At 45.9% G+C, this 19197-nt stretch overlaps 1 protein-coding gene and 1 long non-coding RNA gene across 4 annotated transcripts in view; one reads left to right on the top strand and one right to left on the bottom strand.

The window, feature by feature from the left end:
- Positions 1-19197, top strand: part of FBXL7 (F-box and leucine rich repeat protein 7) — a 364287-nt gene that overhangs the window by 110136 nt on the left and 234954 nt on the right. The window lies entirely within an intron of this gene.
- LOC140632749 (uncharacterized) overlaps positions 1-19197 on the bottom strand; it is a 55418-nt gene that overhangs the window by 5371 nt on the left and 30850 nt on the right. The gene's annotated exons all lie outside the window — the stretch shown is intronic.

Here is a 19197-nt window from a genome sequence, read left to right as displayed (position 1 = left end):
GTTAATTTTTAGAAAAAAGAATAACGTCATGCCTTAGGAAAACGAAGCAAATCATAGGACTGTTAGCCATTGATTTGCTTTTAGTTGTCTTTTGTGTTACGGGAACAAACAACTTCTCTAAGCAGCATAGACACGTCAGAAGGAGGAAGATATTTGGAACAGAAGATATCTCTGGTTTCTACGTTTTCATTTGTTTCAACATTTTTAAGCCAAAAGAAAGTTTGTTGTCTATTGAATGTTAGCTCTCTAAATAACCAGTTTCTATCAGAAAATTTTTTAACACCTAAGATCACTAAATGAGATAAACTTAGAAATACAGAGCTGTAGAGCTGTTCGGCCTCGGTACATCAATTTTAAGGGCAGAGGAAAACTATTCTCTACCCCTAGCCAATTTAATTTTATTAAACCTCTTTTTAATCTTTTTAAACCTCAATACATTGAATCATTTCAATTCTTCACTTACTGATATCTCAAAGTATCAAATTAGAGCCTGTGGTTCTTTAACTGATGAAACTAGAGAAGTAAGTTTCATTTTATTGGCATAAAGTACGGCTAGATTGGCCAGTTAATAAATGTGTTCAGGGTTTTTTTTTTTTTTTTTTTTTTTGAGGGGGGTGGTGGTTCACTGACTTGTTATGAAGAAATGTTACGGAATGCATTCCTAAAGAAGAAAATAATGTTGTTTTTTCCCCTTTTAAAAACGCATTATCCTAGAACCAACCTTGACCTCAGATTGTCTTTTGCAAACTATATTCTATTTTGTAGAAAGTGGGAAACTGTAAAGTTCATGTTTTGTTTAGCTGGGTTGGAACCGATCAGTACAGAGATTAGGGAATGATCTCATTCAATCTCAGAGATCTACAAAGAGCTAAATTCTGGTAATGGGTGCATTTGGAAAATGAAGTAGGAGGTTGAACCCTGCATTTAATATGAATGAGAAGGGGAATCAAAAAGCTGTGCGACAAAAAAATGCTCCTACTCTTTTTTTTTTTTTTTTTACTCCCCATTTATGGGTGATACAAGTTACTTACCCTTAATTTTCTTCTCTGCAAACCAGGAATAATAATATTCTCTACTTCATGTGTTGGTCATGAGGAGTAAATTCAAAAACTATATGCGGTGTGACTCCCTGTGTGTATTATCTGGTCTCGTTTCAGCAGCTTACTCACAGCCACTCGCTGTGAGTTCTGTATCTGACCTTGTCCAGGGACAGGAAGACGTTATATGGAAAAAATCACCCTTAAATGAATTCACCATAATTGCAGTGGAAATCCCAGTAAGATTTTAATTTTGAAACTTGACCAAACTCTACTTTCTTTACCTGGAAGGATAAATCCAGCGTCTCTAAGTACCCACCATATGTGGACACTGAATTCAGTTCAACGACACGTCTGACGTTATGTATGTTGAGTTACTTATGTGTGTTGAACTCATTTGTTGAGTGAATACATGTACGTATGAGGACATCCAGAAAAATGTTGGAATCGAGTAATGAGAGTAACATTTCCTAGCGTCATGAAAATGTATCATACGTTTATTAATACTTAAGCGTGGCGTGGTGGGGCTTGGTGGAATGGAACAGGGTTCAGGGTGGAGCTAGTCGTACGTGGGAATTTAGGGTATGATAAAGGTGGCGTCCTGCGTGGGCAGGGAGAGAAGCCGTGTCAACACATCCTAACAGGAAAATCAGCCTCTGATTTTAGAGAAAAGGAACAGGGACAACCTAATGCGTTCCCGATGCCAAAGTAAATTCTGGACGGATGAAAGATTTAAATGTTCAGATTAAACGTAGATGAATTGTTTTACCATCTCAAGGTAGAAGAGCCTCTTAAAGCGTGAAAACAGAAGTCGTCTAAAGCTAGAGAAGGCCACCTGCGCGTGTGGGCAAGTGCGGCCAGAGGAGGGAGGAACATCTTTCCGTTGTCAAATATGTTTGGCTTTTCAGTGAGCAAGATTCAGCACCCCTCGCTTTTTATTGCTGGACTTCTCGAGGCTGTTGATGTGTTAGTGTATGTTGTTAATTTTCAAGTAGTAGATTTTATTTCACAACCTTTTTTTTTTTTTTTTTTAATCCTTAACAACCTGGAAATGTGATACGTGTGAATCAAGAGCCTTACAATATGGGTACACGCTTCGGCCTAGGGATTTCACACTAGGAAATCTCCGTAAAAATCTGCATTTTGATTGGAGATTAATTTGAATTTCTGAATTTTTATAATGTAAAAACCTTGGTAAAATATTTCATGGAGACATTTATGTGTCAAAGGCCTGCTTAGGTATTAAAAACATATTCAGTGTTTCCTGATACGGGAAAATAGCTAAGAGAAATGCATAGTGTGAGGCATTTCCTAGGAATTCCACAAATAGCATTATACTTGAAGAGGAGAAAGACCGAGAGGACATGTTTCAGGGTGTCACGAATGATTATCACTGAGTGAATTATAGATTATTTTTATTTTGTGTGTTTTCCAATATTGTGTAACTTCCCGTGGCACAGAGGTAATTAACAAGCTTATTCTTTAAAACAAAACAAAACAAAACAAAAAACAAAACAAAAAACAAAAACAAACTGGTTCTTTTATAAGAGCCGAAAACGTCTCTTTTGCTAGTTGCTTTTGGAATTTGGTTGAATGTGATATGACAAAAGTTTCAATTATTTGATTTTTTTCATGATTAAGATTTACGGATAAAAATGGACCTTGCTGTTTCTTATCCCCGTTACCTCAATATGTATTCAGCACCCAGCAGGGCAATGATTGCTTGCTTTCATGGTTTGCTTTATAATCAATTTTAAAAGACTTTTCCTAAACTTCAGAACTTGAAACTTAAAACTTCTTTCCATTAGTTGAATGTATTTCCGAGACAATTTTTCTCTTTTCTATCATTTATGGAGTGAGGTATATCCAATATCTTGCATATATTCTGATTCATTCTGTATTCATTTACTCAGTGATGTTTTCACTCCCCAAAGTATACAGAATGCCAGGTGCTGTGGCTGGGGAATGAGAACTCCTTGGTGAGCCAAATAGACACAGATCTGACCTTCTGGAATTTTTTGTCTTACGAGGACACAAATATTATAGAAAAATAAATCATAAAAATAAATCATTAAAAATAAATTATATTCTAAGAATGCCTAGAAGTAAAAATTTAAGCCAAAGCCTGAATGATGGCCAGGAATTAGCAAGGTAAAGATGTAGGTGAACACTGGGAAGGTGTGATGGCAGGTGAGTGGAGTCCTGGTCATCTACAATTGTATAACAAATAACCCTAAAACAATGCATAAGTTTCCTGTTGCTGCTGTAACAAAGTACCACTAATTTAGCAGATTCATGTAACAGAAATCTATTACCTCATAGTTCTGAAGGTCAGAGGCTCCAAATGAGTCTCCAGTGACTATAATCTAGGTGTTGGTGTGGCTGTTTCTCTGGAAGCTCCGGGGGAGAATCCATTCCTTGCTTTTTTCGGTCTTGGCTCACGGTCCCTCCATCATCCGAGCCAGCACCGTAACATTTCCGAATCTCTCTCTCCCTCTGACTCTGATCCTCTGTTTCCCTCCTGGAGGGATTACTTTGCATCTACCCAGATATTCCAGAATAATCCCACCATCTCAAGATCTGTAACTTATTCACATCTACAAAGTCCCTGTTATTATGTAGTAACTCCAAGTTTCTCGGGAGTAGGACATGGATGTCTTTGGGGAAGCGTTATTTTGCCTTTGACATTTATTTACTTGAAACACCAACCATTTTATTATATGTCACATTTTTTTTTCCAATGCAAAACTTGGGTGGGGTTTGGCTGTAATTCTTCTGTTCCGTGTAGCGTGGGCTGAGGTCACTGGTGGTATTTTGTTGGTGGATAGGCTGGTCTATAAGGGCAACAGTGTGTGTTTGCACCTTGCCTAGGATGGCTTGGCTATCAGTTGGAGAGTCTACAGGTGTCCTCTCTAGCAGGACGGTTTCAGAGCATCCGGACTCCTTACATGGTTGCTTAGGGTTCCAGAAAGAGTATTTCAAGAGACAGGAAGTGGAAGGGGAGGTGGGTGGGGAGATGGGGTAACTGGGTGATGGCATTAAGGAGGGCACTTGATGGAGTGAGTACTGGGTGTTACGTGTAATTGATGAATCCCTAAATTCTACCTCTGAAACTGATAATATATTTCTTACATTTAATTTAAATTAAAAACATTTTTTTAATAAAGAGAGAGAGACAGGAATTGGAAGCTGCCAGTTTCTTAAGGCCTGGATTCAGAAGTTAACACCTCTTCGCTTCTGCCCTATTGTATCGGTCACATCATCGTGGAGCCACCGAGATCTGAGGGTGGGGACCTTGACTCCACCATGTCATGTGCGCACGTTGATATATTTGCAGCTACTTTTAATCAATACGGTGGATGGGTAGTGGCACAAGATCCCACGAAGAGGGATGAAGCGTGAGAAAGTCTTAGGGCTTCTCTGAACAAGGGCTTGTGTGTATGTGTAACCTAATGACAGAGGAGAGGTGACTGGATGAGTAGGACCTTGTAGACCACATCAGGTTTGGGTTCATTCTAAGTAAGGAGGAGCCCCCGAGGACTTTGAGCAGGGACAGATCCTGGCTGTGGGCGGTGGGGGAAGCCCATGAGAGGTCAGTCGTGGCCGCCTCGGAAATAACAGTACGTGGGACTAGTGTGGTTCAGACTCCTGTTCAGCCACAGCTCTCTCGTAGCGTATGGCCGAGGAGTGGGGTAGTGTGGTCAGTGACGTCCGTGAACTCTTTGTCGCTTTGAGGTCAATACAGAAATTGAGAATTAGAGAAATTGAGAAATTAGAATCCTTTGTGACCACCTGACGTGCCGTGGGACCCAGAGGGATGAGCATGGGCTTGAATTTGGTATGTCTTTTTGTTTTTGCTTTTTGACTTTTATTTTTTCTTTTCATTTTTGTCTCGTTTTAGTATTGATTTTGAATTTGAAACCTGAAAAAAATGCTGGTATTTTCCAACTATCTCACCCTTCCTGGATTGCTAGAGCACATTTTATACCTTTCCTTTGTGTCTCTCTTGGGCGTCCTGGACCCTCCTCCTGGGACAGAAACACCTCCAACTACCTGTGCTGGATTTCTTAAGACTCATTTCGGTTTGCTCCTGTGACACGTGACTGCCGAGGGCTGGCACGGAGCTGTTCTGCGACGGTCTGCGGACGTCCCTGACACCACTGCTCTTTCATAGCATCTTGCCAGTATTTGTTTGTCATACTTGCATCTGAATTAAGTTTTCCCCAGTTGCATTAGCCATGTAAGACTCCTTGCTCACGGGGACAGGGGCCAATTTGTGGTTGGCAAATGCTAGAAAACATAGATTAAAGCAAGGAATCCTTTAAAAATTAATATGTGGGCTGTAAATGGTTTCATTAACTCAAAACATATTTATTTGTTTTCTAGTCCTTTGAAGTTTGGTCAAAACCTTCTGTTTGAGTATGTGGCTACTGATTGGAGTTCTGCAGTGTGTTTTCTTGCATGGGTCACGGAACAGCAGATCTTTTATAATTTTTGGTGTTGTTGCCTTTCAATTTGGTAGGATGAAATACGCTTTTATTTTCTCAAAAGTAACAGATCTAGTAGAAAGAGGAGGACTACAATATGGAAATGTTAGGTCACGTACTTAATCAGAAAGCCACAGATTTTAAATTAGAAATAGTGCATTTTCATTATGGAAAAAGGAGCAAGATGCAGAAATGGCCCAGTTTTGCAAGTACCGAACGCATGGATGACACAGCCTTACATCTTGGCAGAGAGAACAGGTACGTGTGATGGTCTCTCGGCTCCTCAACTGTTCTGATTCTCATTCTGCTAATTAAGAGCAGTTGATACATTTAGATACTCTTTACTGATAGTTTTATATTTCAGAAACTAGAAAAAGTAATGATGAGAAAGCAAATAAAGTCTTAAAAAATCAATTTTAGTATATGTGCTGCCGAAGCGAGCACAAATAAAAAAATCAAAAATGAAATTTTGATTGTATAATCGACACCATCTCCCATGAGCAGAAATCGGAGCCAGTGTGAATGGATCTCTTTTGAGCTCAGAATTTAAAGCCCGTGTGAAGTGGATCAAGACAGGTGCAGAACCAAGGGGCAAGTCGTACCGAGTCTTCGGGATTACTGTGGTAGGAGGAGCATGGCCAGTGAGGTGGGATGGACAAGAACAAAAAGGCAGCAAAAGTGCTCAAAGTCATGTTGTTGAGAGTCATGCAGGAAGGTGGAGTCGGGGGACGCTGGTGGCTCTTACACGTCTGCCTTGGGCTCAGGTCACCACGTCAGGGTTGTGGAATCGAGTCCCGTGTCAGGCTCCCTGCTCGGGGAGGGTCTGCCTCTCCCTCTGCCCCCCTCCCCACTTGTGCACGCTAGCTCTCTCCCTCCTTCTCAAAGAAGTAAATAAAATCTTCAAAAAAAAAAAAAAAAAAAAAAAAGGAGGGATGGGAAGCCTGCCCAGGAAAGCATAAGGCAGTGCCAGACAGGGTATCGCTTAAGGGGAGACGGAGGGAGGGCAGGACACAGGGGCTGGACGGTTGTCGGAGCAGCAAGGGGCACAGCCCGTCACCCCGAGGGTGACCCCGCTGGGCTGGCCTCTGCGGCCTCTGCAGCCTTCCCTGCGTCGGCCCTGCTGAGGCGGCTGCGGGGTCAGAACCGTCTTGGGAGCGACAGGCAGAGAGCAGGAGTCCCGTGCTCGGCATGACAGGCCACTAAGGGTCTTGAACTAAAGCACCCTTTCCTGGCCGCCTCTGAGTGGGGCCGGGCCGTGTGATCGAAGGTCGCGGCCCCCCAAGCGGCGGGTATCAAAGTCTCCAAAACGAATGCAGGTCAGTGCTGCCGCCGTGGCAGCTCCGTGGCCCGAAGGACGGGCTCCTTGAACGTCGTCGGCCGTCCGTGTAGACCGGGCCTCTGCTCCCACAGCCGGTCCAGCCGGCTTCGTTGGCTCGGCCACGCCCGTGGACCAGCAGCTCGGGGCCGGGGCGGGGGCCAGGGCCAGGCCGTGCGGGAGGCCGAGGGGTCCAGCCGGCAGCAGGCGGGCGCAGCGCAGCGCCCAGCCCGGACACGCAGCCTGCGGTGGAGACCGACCCACGGGGCGCTGCGGCTCTGCTTGATGCCTGCTTACGGCCCGGGGAGGCTGGGGAGGCCCGGGAGGCTGGGGAGGCCGGGGAGGTCGGGGCCGCACAGGCTTCACGGAGGAGCCCGAGTGGGCCGCGGGCCTGGCGTGACAGGGAGCGGGAGCCAGCAGGTGTGGGGGGAGCCTCGACTCGGGAGGGCACCCGGGACCGGGGCGCTCCGGGAGCTCGCTAGAGGCAGGGGCTTCCAGGCTCCCCCAGACCTGCATTTCCACAGGTTATCTGGGTGCCGCGCAGGTAGGCTGACATTTAGGACCTTTACTGTAGGGTGCGTCTAGGTCGGCGCCCTGTGCACCCAGCGGGTGGCGCGGGGGGCGGGCATCGTGGTCCCTGTCGGGCTGACTTTAAACCACACCCCGCGGGCAACCATGACCTGTTGCAAAATCCTAGCAGCTTAGCAAGTAGTTGGTTCACCTGGGCCTTGAAGGTTATCGGTCTGCAGATCAAGCTGCACCGAGGTTCCCGAAATCGCATTTCTACGGTATTTACGGAAAGGGGAATTCCAGCATTTGTGATGCTAGAAAATAGACCCAGAATGAAGCCACTCCTCTGGCGCTCTCCTCCACGTGCCCCGAGCCTTGCAGTGGCGTCGAGCTGCGTAGACCCCGGGGTGGCCTCCCCACCCCGTCAGCGTCCGAAAATGAGCTGTCAGCGCGACCTTCTCAGGAAGGAGTGCTATTTGGTGTTTCGATCACGTCTGGAGGGACTTTCCGATGAGTGATGATCGGGAGAGCTTGTATGACCGGTGGTGTTCGTCTCTGGCACCGTGATTCATTCTTGAGTTTCCAACTTGTGGACCCCGTCTGCTGCTTTGTGTTCGGAACTGTCTCTGGGACTGAGCTGGGGCTCGAGACTCAGACAGGCCTGGCCTCAAAACGGGGCTTCGTAATTTATTGGACCTCAGCAAAGCTCGGCCTCTCATTCGAAAACCATGAAGATCACAATGCTTATGCCTCAAGTTACTGCGAGCATCAGAGTGTAACCTGTGTCGAGACGGCTACGTCACGGGCTCCTCGTGGGATGTGCTTAAGGCACCGCTGCCGTCGCTCATCCTGAGGTACGGACCCGTGTCTGCTGCCGTCGGCCAGGACGGCCCACGCTCGCACCCAGGATCCGGGAGCGGAGGGCAGACAGCGGCTGCAGCGCCGGCGGGCTCCCCTGTGCCTGCTGCCCCTGCCCGGCTCCGTCGTGCCTGCCGCGCCCCCTCCAGCCCCGGGCCTGCTGTCCCATTGGCTGCTCCTTGCCTCCGTGTCTCCCCTCCTGGCAGCAGAGGGGCCCACCCTCCTTCAGGATGGCCTCATTCTAGTTTTACCTGCGTGGGCACTGCCTCCAAACAGGGCCACGCGCTGGGGTAACGGGGCCTGGGACTTCACAGCATCTCTGTGGTGGCCTCACGGTGACGCATCACGAGGCTTGGGGGCCAGTCTGCTTCCTCCGTCCTGGGTCTTCCCCGTGACGCCAGGCTGCGCAGCCTTTGTCATTCACGGGGAGCCGCAGCGTCCGGCCTGCGGGAGCAGGAGCAGTCGAGGCGGGATGCTACGGCGGCACAGCTGGCCCTGGCTGAGGCCCTGTGGCCCGAGCTCGCCGACGCACGCCAGCAGTCAGGCCGCGGGGGGCCTCCCGCCCCAGGGCCGCCACCCGCTGGCCTTTTGCTTCTGGAAATCCATAACCTGTTTCTCTAGGTTCCCAGCAAATGCACTACATGTTCATGTTTTAGGGGCTTCTTGAAGCGAGCCGGTGTCCCCAAACCTTTCCCTGGGACTGAGATTCTGCCGCGAGGTGCCTCCGAGGCAGAGGGTGCGTGTGGGGCAGGGCCCTGCACACCTGGCTCCTCCTTCCAGACTTGAATCTCCTCTTCTCCTTCGCTGAGTGAGCCTGGGAGGCCGAGAGAGGCAGGCGGTTGTGGTTGCATGGGAATTCCTTTACAGGGAAGCAGAGGGAGTAGAGGTAAGGGGTAAGGGTCCCACTCAGGCCCTCACTGCCATTTTGATTACGGGATTCGCTTTACGTACAGAGAGCCCAGACGTTTGGTTCAGCGATACTATGTCCCTGGGAGGGCGCTTCTGGATGAGGTGAACGCGTGAATTAGTGGACCAGGAAACAAATGGCCCTTCCCAGTGCGGGTGGCCTTGTCCAATCCGTAAGAGGCCGGCAGAGAAGAAAAGGCTGGGTGGGAAAGGGTTGTCCGTCTGCCGGCCTGTCTTTGAGCTGGGGTGTCAGCCCCTCTTGCCTTTGGGTAACGGCTCAGACTTGCGCTAGAACTTAACGGCATCAGCTCTCCCGGTCCGCAGGCCTCCTGGCTCAGACTGGGACCACACCACCACCCTGGTGGGGCTCCAGCTTGCTGACTGCAGGTCTTGGGACTTTTCAGCCTCTGTAATCATGTGAGCTCATTTTTTAAAATAATAAATCTGTTCTTACATATTATCTCCTGTTCGGTTTCCCTGGCGAACCCCGACTATGTATTAGGCGATGTGACATCCAGCCTATTTGGGGATCCAGGGAGATTTTGAAAGAGCAGTGCTTTCTGACACATGATTTCAGTAATCTTAGCAGTTAAAATAATTGGTATTTTCTTTAGCTGAGAGATCCGAGAGCTGTTCTCCCTACCCCGAGCCTGGTGATCTCTTCCTGTTTCTCCCAGCTGCTTTTATCTCCCAGTGTATGGAAAAATTCACACACATTTGACTTTTTATGTGTTTCTGCATTGCTTTCTGGTTGTTACGAAAAGAAAAATGACACTTGCTCAAACCCATGTTGAAGGCGGCCGGGGCATATAATCCCTCGGGGTGCCACACGCAATGGGCTTTGGTGCCCACAAGCCCCCGAGAGTCAGAGATTTCCGGGCTTGTGCACCTGTTCCACTCAAACTCTAGTGAAAGGGTCTTTCCTTGCACTTGTTTTCTGGTCCGGAGGAGCTTGGAGTGGCTGGAAGGATCAGGAACTTGGGGCTGTGAAGCCCGCTCTTCCTTACCTAAACCCAAACCCTCAAGCGGTAGGAGAGCTACCAAGGCCTTTCAGTAGGTTCTAAATTCGAGGAAATTTGGTTTGTTCTCAACCCAGCTGATGTCACGGAGCAAACCAGGCTAACCTTCGTAGCCCTGGAGCGAGACAGACCCTGACAGGCTTCCGTGTGGAAAGTGGGGAAGGTGTGGAAGGGGAGACGCGGGATCCGAATCAGTCCTCCACTGATGTTCACAGTGTCCCGTTCTCCTACATCCTTCTGTCTCACAATGACCAATTGCCAGCCTGTTCAATTGATTTTGATTTTATTTAAGAAAAAGAACCGTGGCATCTCCCTTTCGAAAATTCAGTGCAAAACTCTGAGTACTTTTTTTGCCTTTCTTCTTCTGACCGGAGAACCATTTTTGCTCATCTCAATTATAATTTGTTTAACAGATTTCATTTGCTTTTCCCCACTTAATACATGAACCCTTTTATGTGTTTAACTGTTATTTGTTTAAGAGGGTCTGCAATGAATAATGCAATGAACAGCCAAATTTTTCACGTAATAATTTTTTATGAACCATACAAAGACAGCTTGAGTTGTATAAATCTAAACGAACTCACTAGCAGCCAGGGTCCCAGTCCTCAGGCTTCCTCATGGAGCTGCTTCTCTTTCTGTACGTTTGAATTATTAATCTATCCCACCTCATCTTTCCTCCTGTTGCAAAATTTTCGAGAAAGGAACCAGCTAAACCTTGCTAGAGATTTGCATGAATTTTAATTTTTAAGAACCAACAAATTCAGCCAAGAATCACCTCGTCTTCTGTATCCTACTTGCATTTCGTAAGTTAGAACCTTATGTTAAAAAGAAAAAAAAGCCCAAAGAGCAAAAACATACAACGCATGCTGGCTTCCCCACCTGAAATGGAGATGTGCAGGAAGGTCTGGGGTGGAGAAGCTGATTTTGGGTGGAACAATATGCCGAAACCCTCACTGTCTTTCCTTTTACTTTCTTTACCTCTAGTATTGCTGCCAAGGTTGGAAAGGCAGGTGGATGAAGGTTTAATTTCTTTGAAATATTAAGTAAGGAACTTTGAACCTGCTTGACTTCCCCAGATCAGGCAAGAATTGGAGGGTGAGCTCAGAGAGTTTGAAGGAAGCATTTGTTTGTCTACAATACAGGGTTGATGTCGATGAAGACTGGTTTGGTCAAGGAAGAGGAACTAGTTCTTGCATGAGCAGCTGGTGTCATGCGCTTTGAGTGTCTGTTGATGGGGAACAGGGATCATCTGTGAGTGAATGTAGAGGTGACGACTTGAGTTTGATCTGAGGCCGTGTCAAGGTCTAGCAAATAGAAGAATTTCGTCCAAATTAGTCCTTGGATGCGTGTCTGACTCAATGTATTCCTCCATTATAAAACCAAAAGAAATGACTTTTGAATTAAACATTGTTTTGACAACTTATACTTTAATTCATTCAAAGGAATGGTGAGTGTGTCAGGCCATAATAACTTGCCTCGAATTTCCCTTTTCAAATCCATCCTCACCGATATTTTGCTATTTATGCTGATGATTTGGAGTAAGAGTTAAAGAAGAGTCTTATTATTGCCCTTATATGGGAAATGATATAACATCTATGTTAAATGGCGATGACTCCTTCTTTCCTTCCATATCGAGAGAGAGAAAGAGAGAGAGAGAGAGTTTATTTAACACTTTTGCCTACTTGAGTAATGCTTCGTTTCTAAGCAAACACACCATTCGTCTTGCATGACTTCAGTTTGAAATTTACTTTAGGAGACTGGATTTCAGCACATCACAGACGTGCAAGAAGCTGAAGCCCTAATGAGACATGCTGCTTTAGCAGAATGAATGCGTCTTCGAGATGCTCCTTATTCGATGGGTTTTACATCTAGAGAATCTAGTATCCTTATGAGGAAATAAGTCCGTTTCCCCACTCACCTGAAATTGGAGACAAACTGACACACAGGTGTGCTCTGGTCACAGTGCTGTCACCGCTGGATGGGCCCGAGCAATGGCAGAGCTAAAGGTACCGGCAGCGAACAAGTTCGGGACAAATCTGCACACTCCGGAGGTTTTATACTTGCCTTGTTCCTGTCCCAGCTGGGGAGCTGACCCGCTCTGATCATCAGCGGTTTTCATGGACAAAGTGATAGACCAGATTTTGGAAAGTAATTTTCCATTTTTGTGGTGGTGGCGGTGGTGCTTTTTCATGAAGCCCAACTGTGTATTCATTAGTTACACCCTTATATCGGTTGACGTCTTCATCTGGTGGCTGAGTTCCATATGAAAGCTGTCTCAGGTTTTCTTATATATTTTTAACCTCTTTTTTTTCTTTCTTTCTTTTTTTTTTTTTTTTGAGATACGATTGACACATAACATTATGATGGTTTTAGGGATACAACACATGACTTGAAATGTTATATATTGTGAAATGTTCACCAGAATAAGTCTAGTTAACATCAGTCACCTTATAGTTACAAAAAATTATTTTTCTTGTGATTGAGAACTTTTAAGAGTTACTCTTCTAGCAACTCGCAACCATGCGGTACTGCATTATTAGCTGTGGTCACCATGCTGTACCTTATATCCCGCGACTCATTTTACAACTGGAGGTTCATATCTCTTGACCCTCTTCACCCATTTCACCATTGTTATTTTTTTTTTCATTTCACCATTGTTAAATTGTTTTTAAAAAGTATCTTAAAAAAAAGTATCTTTATCACTCTTAGTCTCCTTTGTAACAGGCTTACTTGGGTCAATTCTATATGAAACTTTACAGATTGAAAGTTCTGTCCAATAACAAAATAACTTGGCTGCGTTGTTCACTTGAAAATGACAACATAATTGCTTAGCCTTCCTTTCAAACACGGAATTTTGGCTTGTTTAGAGCTTGTTCTCTGTTCTAACAATCACCCACTGCGATTACTTCATTCATTTGTATTTCTAAGAAACTTTAAAACTCTTGGAGGCATTGAGGTTTAATGGGTGTGGGCAGAGGTGGGAGGAGGAGACATGTTAGAAACCACGGTTAACCCACTAACTTGTTGGGTAATGTCGGAAATTCAACCTCCCGAACACTCCGTCGCCTGGTTTGCAGAGTGAGGATGGTGTACGTGCCTCCCATCTTCTACTGCAGGAGGCACCAGTTTGGTAGGTCGTGAAGGACTTGCAGAAAGCTCTTTCTTTTTGAGCATTTGTATAGTGCTCAGGAAGTCACTACTTTGAGTCTGGAATTACTCTCGTTACTTCCAGTTAATCCTTCGGGTACTCAGGTAAGGTAGCTTTGTTATGACCCCCATTTTTCAGATGAAGAAACTGAGTCAGAGAGGTTAAGGAGCTTGCCTGAGGTTATACCGCTGGTAAGTGGTCAACTTATGAATTGAACCCAGACAGTCTGGCTCCAGAGTGAAGAACTTGAAACAATGCCAGGAAATGATATTCACCAAGTTTAGCTGGAACCAGGCTTGAAAACTGTCTCAAATGCTGCTTCTATGGCTATGGCAGGAGCTGAATAGATACTCCTACATTAATGGAAATTAGACATTCTCCTTGGCTGATCTTATCCCTCAAAATCATTTTCAGCTGTTTCAGAGCCTTGGAATTGCTGGAAATGTTTAAACACCACATTGTTGATTTAGCTTATTTTGGTGTTTTGCAATCCCCCCTCCCGTTTTCTCTCTGCTTGACTGTTAATGGTGTGTTGCTATGTGATACTGATGGGTGACTGCTCCCCCCACATGTTGAGACACTATGGACTATGAGTCTCAGAGATGTAGACTGTGTCATGGTGCGCTCCGCTGGCGGTCCCAGGGGACGGCGTGACCAAGTCCTATTCCCCCCAGATCCCAGGAGCCAGGACCGGCCTGGTCGGCTGTAGAATTCACTGAGGTCTCGGATCCTATTTTGTGGCACTGGACTGGCCGGAGATAACGTGTCTTCAAATCTGTCTGTTGGTCCAAATCACAAAACCACCCCAATTCAGTCCGGTCTTTGGATGTGAAGTGGCACCAGTCAAACTCTGACGCCAGCTCCGCGTGGGGACGTCCTACACTGCGTTGGACTGGACTAGCTTCAGGACGGGAGCAAGGTGACCCTGCCAAGAAGGCAGCTCCGATCTCTACGTGACCTTGCAATGCCAAGAGTGGTGCCAATCATTCACGTTTATTTCGTACTTAGAAGGAAGTGCCACAAATAACAGCAGCTGAGCTCCACAAATTCTTACGGTTTCGACAGATGATGCATTATTGTCCACATTCCCAGGGTGGGAAGTAAGACTCCGGAAAACCAGGGCAACAAGCGCTCTGCTGTGGACTTAACCCCAAGTCTCAGGGCCGAGCCTTCCGGCGGCCCCGTGAGGCCGCGTCTCCTGTGTTTCGTGCTCTTTCCCGATGCTGGGAGGCGACCGTCAGCTCTTCATGCTGTCTGAGGACATGGCACGTTCCGAGTACAGCTAGTAGAGCACAGCAGGTCTGGGCCCGGGAGGGACAGGCCACGGCTGCAAAGATGGGGCGGCGCGGAGCAGGTGCTGCCGACGAATCCAGGCCTCAAGAGGGCGAGGAACGCCGCTTGCTCTTTCCTGCCTCCTCCTTCCCGTGTTACTCACTAGGCAGCCACAAGAATCCTCGAGAGGAGAACACGTTTAATCACATATATTTTGTACCAGCGGTAGTAGAAGAGGAGGGGAGGCGCGCTGACATCATGGGAGGGCTTGGGCATCCCTGCGTGCTGTGGCAAGGCCGTATTTCTTCATCTTTGCCCCAGCCCGGGTACGCAGTCGTACCTACACTTTACAGATGAGTAAACTTAGGATCAGAAGTGGGAGTCCTGGGGATCCCGGGGGCTCAGTGGTGGAGCGTCTGCCCTTGGCGCAGGGCGTGACCCGGGGTCCTGGGATCCCGTCTCGGGCTCCCCCCAGGGAGCCTGCTTCTCCCTCGGCCTGGGTCTCTGCCTCTCTCTGCGTCTCTCTTGAATAAATGGATAAAATCTTAAAAAAACAATAGAAGGGGAAGTACTGTGCCTGAGCTCACAGCAGGGAGTGTCTGTGTCAGAATTTGAAACCAGAATGTCTGTTGTTTCTCACTTTCTGGGGCTGCCTCTCTAAAGCCTGGAGGTGAGCGGAGGCGCTGAAAATACCATCGTGCAGCAGCACTTCATAAACACTCGCCACCAGCACACATTTGAAATAAAAACCTTAATAAAGGAAACCCGGGCGTGCAGTGGGTGGAAGGAGCGGCCCCTTCCTGAGGCCTTCATTGTCCTACCACTACCTGCTGCTGAGTTCAGTTCGCCTTGGACATGTCAGGTATTGATGTGACTGTGATATACATTGAAGTGTGTCCTCACTGAGATTTAAGTCATCCAAGAATTGATGTCGGTTTTGTAGGATCTTCTGTGATTTCTTAAACACCGTGCCTTGGAGTTTTGCACGTGCGTGTGTTTGTTTTATTTGTTTTTTTACATCTGAATTGGGAATGAAGGCACTGGCCGGTCACGGAAGTCCACGTGTTTAAGTACAGGTGGAAGGACGTGTATAAAACCTTCCGAAATGTGGAGCGTGAAGAGATCTCTAACTAGACAAACATGAAAAAGCACCCAACTCTGGCTTTAGGCTTTCTATAAACGGTTTTCTCCTCCGGTAACATGGCCGTTTCTGCATTTTGAAATCTCTGGAACATTCCTGTGGTGATCATTTTTATCCTGTCTGAACTAAAGCTCAGTTTAACCGTTCAGTATTCACAGAGCCAAGTGGATCAGGCCCCAGGATGGCTCAAACCTGGCCAGTGGAAGTGGCCACATTCCTGCAAGATAAGGTCTCCATTACCAACTTCCACATGTATTTGTGTGAAGCTTATTTTTCCATTCGGGTTCTTGTAGCCACAGTAATTTTCCATGTGTCCATCCTCCAGCCAGATGCCCTGTTGAAGACTTCTGCTGAACGATAAACTCCAGCTGAAATGATCTTTTCTTCGGAAACTATGGAGAAATGACCACTTGAACTCAGACTCTGTAGCTGTTTTATTGTCTCAGACGGTGCTCATCCAAGCCCAGCCAAGTCAATCCCCGCCCCCCCACTCCCCCCGCTTTTTTTTAAGTCAGATTTGTTCTTAGGCGTTTAAGAAAATGGCTATATTTTCATTTCCTTTCTTGATGTTCTGATTCCCTTTTTGTTGCAGTGCAGGTATACATGGACATTGGAAAGCTAACAAGCCTTCCCTGTTGGTTGCTCAGTTAGCCTGTTGCTGGTTCAAGTTCCTGATATGGACAAGTTTTCTAGTTATAAAAGCGATGGCTGGACTAGGGGGCAATAGCATAGCTAAAGAAAATTTATGTCATGAGGTCCTGAGAATAAAAAGGAAGAAACGAGGCCATCGCCTTTCTGCAGGACCACTCTAAGTTACCTAGTTCGTCTTAGCTCTCCTGAAGGCATCCTCGTGCTTGGCTTTTTAGATAGTTATCTCACAAAGCTGTCATCATAGCAGACTGCTCATGTGTCATCTAGGCAGGACTAGATTTAAAAAAAGAAAAGATGCTGAGTTGGTTATTGCAATATCCTATCATCTATGGCCGGGAGCCCGAGGTCAAGTATTTATAGGTCCTGCCTGGTCCTTTGTAACCTTTTCTTTGTTGCTTCCACCTTGTGGTTGGAACTGCTTCATTCCTCCCTGCCACCCTGTGGCTTCCCTTGGTCTCCAGGGCCAATCCTGACTTTTTTTTTTGTTTGTTTGTTTGTTTGTTTGTTTGTTTGTTTTTTCCAATCCTGACTTTGGATTGAGGGATGTCAGGCGTTCCAACAGTGTTCTTTGGGCCTCTTCACCAAGTGACACCTGTTTTTATCTCGTTCTGACCCTGTGTCCAGTTATTCGAAGTTCAGTACTGCCTGACCCCAAGACTATAAAACTACGGGAAACCTGACAGTGTGTATTAATGCAAAGATGGACAAATAATAGATCGTAGAATAGAACGGAGTCCAGAAATAGACTTGTAGGATTGATTTTTGACAACTGTGCCAAGCCAATTCAATGGGGAAATGATAATCTTTATAAAAGATGGTGCCGGAACAGTTGGATTATATGTGCAAGAAAAGTGATCCCGATCCATACTTTGTATCATGTACAAAAAATAACTCAAAATGGACTGTAGACCAAAATGTAAGAGCTAACCTAATAACAACAATGGCAATAAACAAACAAGATTTCTATAGGAGAACATCTTAGTGACTTTGGGGTTGCCAAGACTTATCCAGATGATAAAAGAAAATATTGATGAATTGAACTTCATTAGACTTAAAACCTTTTGCTTTTCAAAAGACACTTTTAAGGAAAAAGAAGGGGGAAAAGGCAGGCTAGAAAAAATATTTGCGGTGTATCAATCTGATAAGAACTTGATTCCAGAAGATGTAAAGAATTCTTATAACTCAGTAATAAAAAGACCAACAACTCAACTAGGAAATGCTAGTTAAAGATACAAAGGAGACATTACTACAGACCAATTAGGATGGCTAAGATAAAAAAAAAAAAAGATTAAAAAGACTGAAAACATGAAGTATAGGTGATGATATGGAGCAAGCAGAGCTCTCACTCACTGCTAGGGAGAACGTGTAACTCCGTACTCGATAAAAACAACAACAAACAATTTGGCAGCTTTCTGAATAGTTAAATACTGACCATATGATCCAGTCATTCCACTCCTAAACACTTACCCCCCAAAAGCAAAGACTTGTACACAAATGTTCATAACAGCTTTATTTATAACAGCATAGAGCTGGAAATAACCCAAGTATTCATCAGTAGTTCAGTGGACAAACTGTGAAATATGCATACAATGAAATACTATCCAGGAATTTAAAAAAATAATTAACCGTTGAAACATGCGCCAACATGGATGGATCTCAAATCACTCGTGTTGAGAGAAAGAACCCAGAGAGAAGCATAAAGTATGACTCTACAAAGTTCTAAAGAATGCAGACTAGTCTGAGTGACCAAAAGCAGATCACTGATCGCTTGGGGACATCGACGAGGGGGGAGCGAGAGAGATTACAGAGGGGCACGAGGAGACCCCCCACAGGGGATGGTTATGCCATTTACTTGACTGTGGAAATGGCTTCCTATGTTACAGCTCATTGAAACGTACATTTTATTTTATTTTATTTTATTTTATTTTATTTTATTTTAAATTTATTTATTTATTTATTTATTTATTTATTTATTTATTTATGATATTCACACAGAGAGAGAGAGAGAGAGAGGCAGAGACATAGGCAGAGGGAGAAGCAGGCTCCATGCACTGGGAGCCCGACGTGGGATTCGATCTTGGGTCTCCAGGATCGCGCCCTGGGCCAAAGGCAGGTGCTAAACCTCTGCACCACCCAGGGATCCCTGAAACATACATTTTAAATATGTGCTTTTTATTGTGTATCTGGTATACCTCAATAAAGGAAAATGAAAACTCATCTAACCACTGAGGAAGTGCTAATGTATCCTACTGATGAAAGTGTTTTTTTTAAAGTGAGTTGTGATTCCCCTTTCCACCGGACATCTTATTTCTGGGATACGCGCTCGCCACGCGGGAGCCCCTCTCTCAGCCTGTAGCCACAGCACCTGCTTCAGCCTCTGCCTCCGTTTCCTGGCCTGGTACATTCGCACCAATTTTGCTCTTGCCCATCTGTTTCTACCACGGGGTTCTCCTCTGCTGAGCTCTCCCTGTCCCTCGGGACATGCGGTTACTCCGCATCTTGCCCTCGCCAGCTACCGCTGAACACCTGCATGGTGGGTACCTCTGCCTTGCTCTCTGAATCAATGTGGCCACACCACACTTCATTTCCTTTGTGGAGCCTGAGATGTTCTCATTGCTTATCCTGCCCCATCTCCAGACGCTCCTCATCACTTGCTAAACCTTCACCTGACGCTGACCTCTGAAATTCGACCAGTTCTCGTCTAGAACATGACTGTGGCCAACATTTTAAGAACGTGTTGCGGTCATATTCCATCTTGCCAATTTGTAGATCCATGCATCATCTTTAAATAGGGGACGATTAAAGTCTCTACAACTTAAATTTCGTTTGATATTTGATACGACCTAACATAGA

Source organism: Canis lupus, chromosome 4 (assembly GCF_048164855.1).
Source record: "Canis lupus baileyi chromosome 4, mCanLup2.hap1, whole genome shotgun sequence".
Classification (NCBI taxonomy): domain Eukaryota; kingdom Metazoa; phylum Chordata; class Mammalia; order Carnivora; family Canidae; genus Canis; species Canis lupus.
This window is presented reverse-complemented; position numbering and strand designations above follow the sequence as displayed.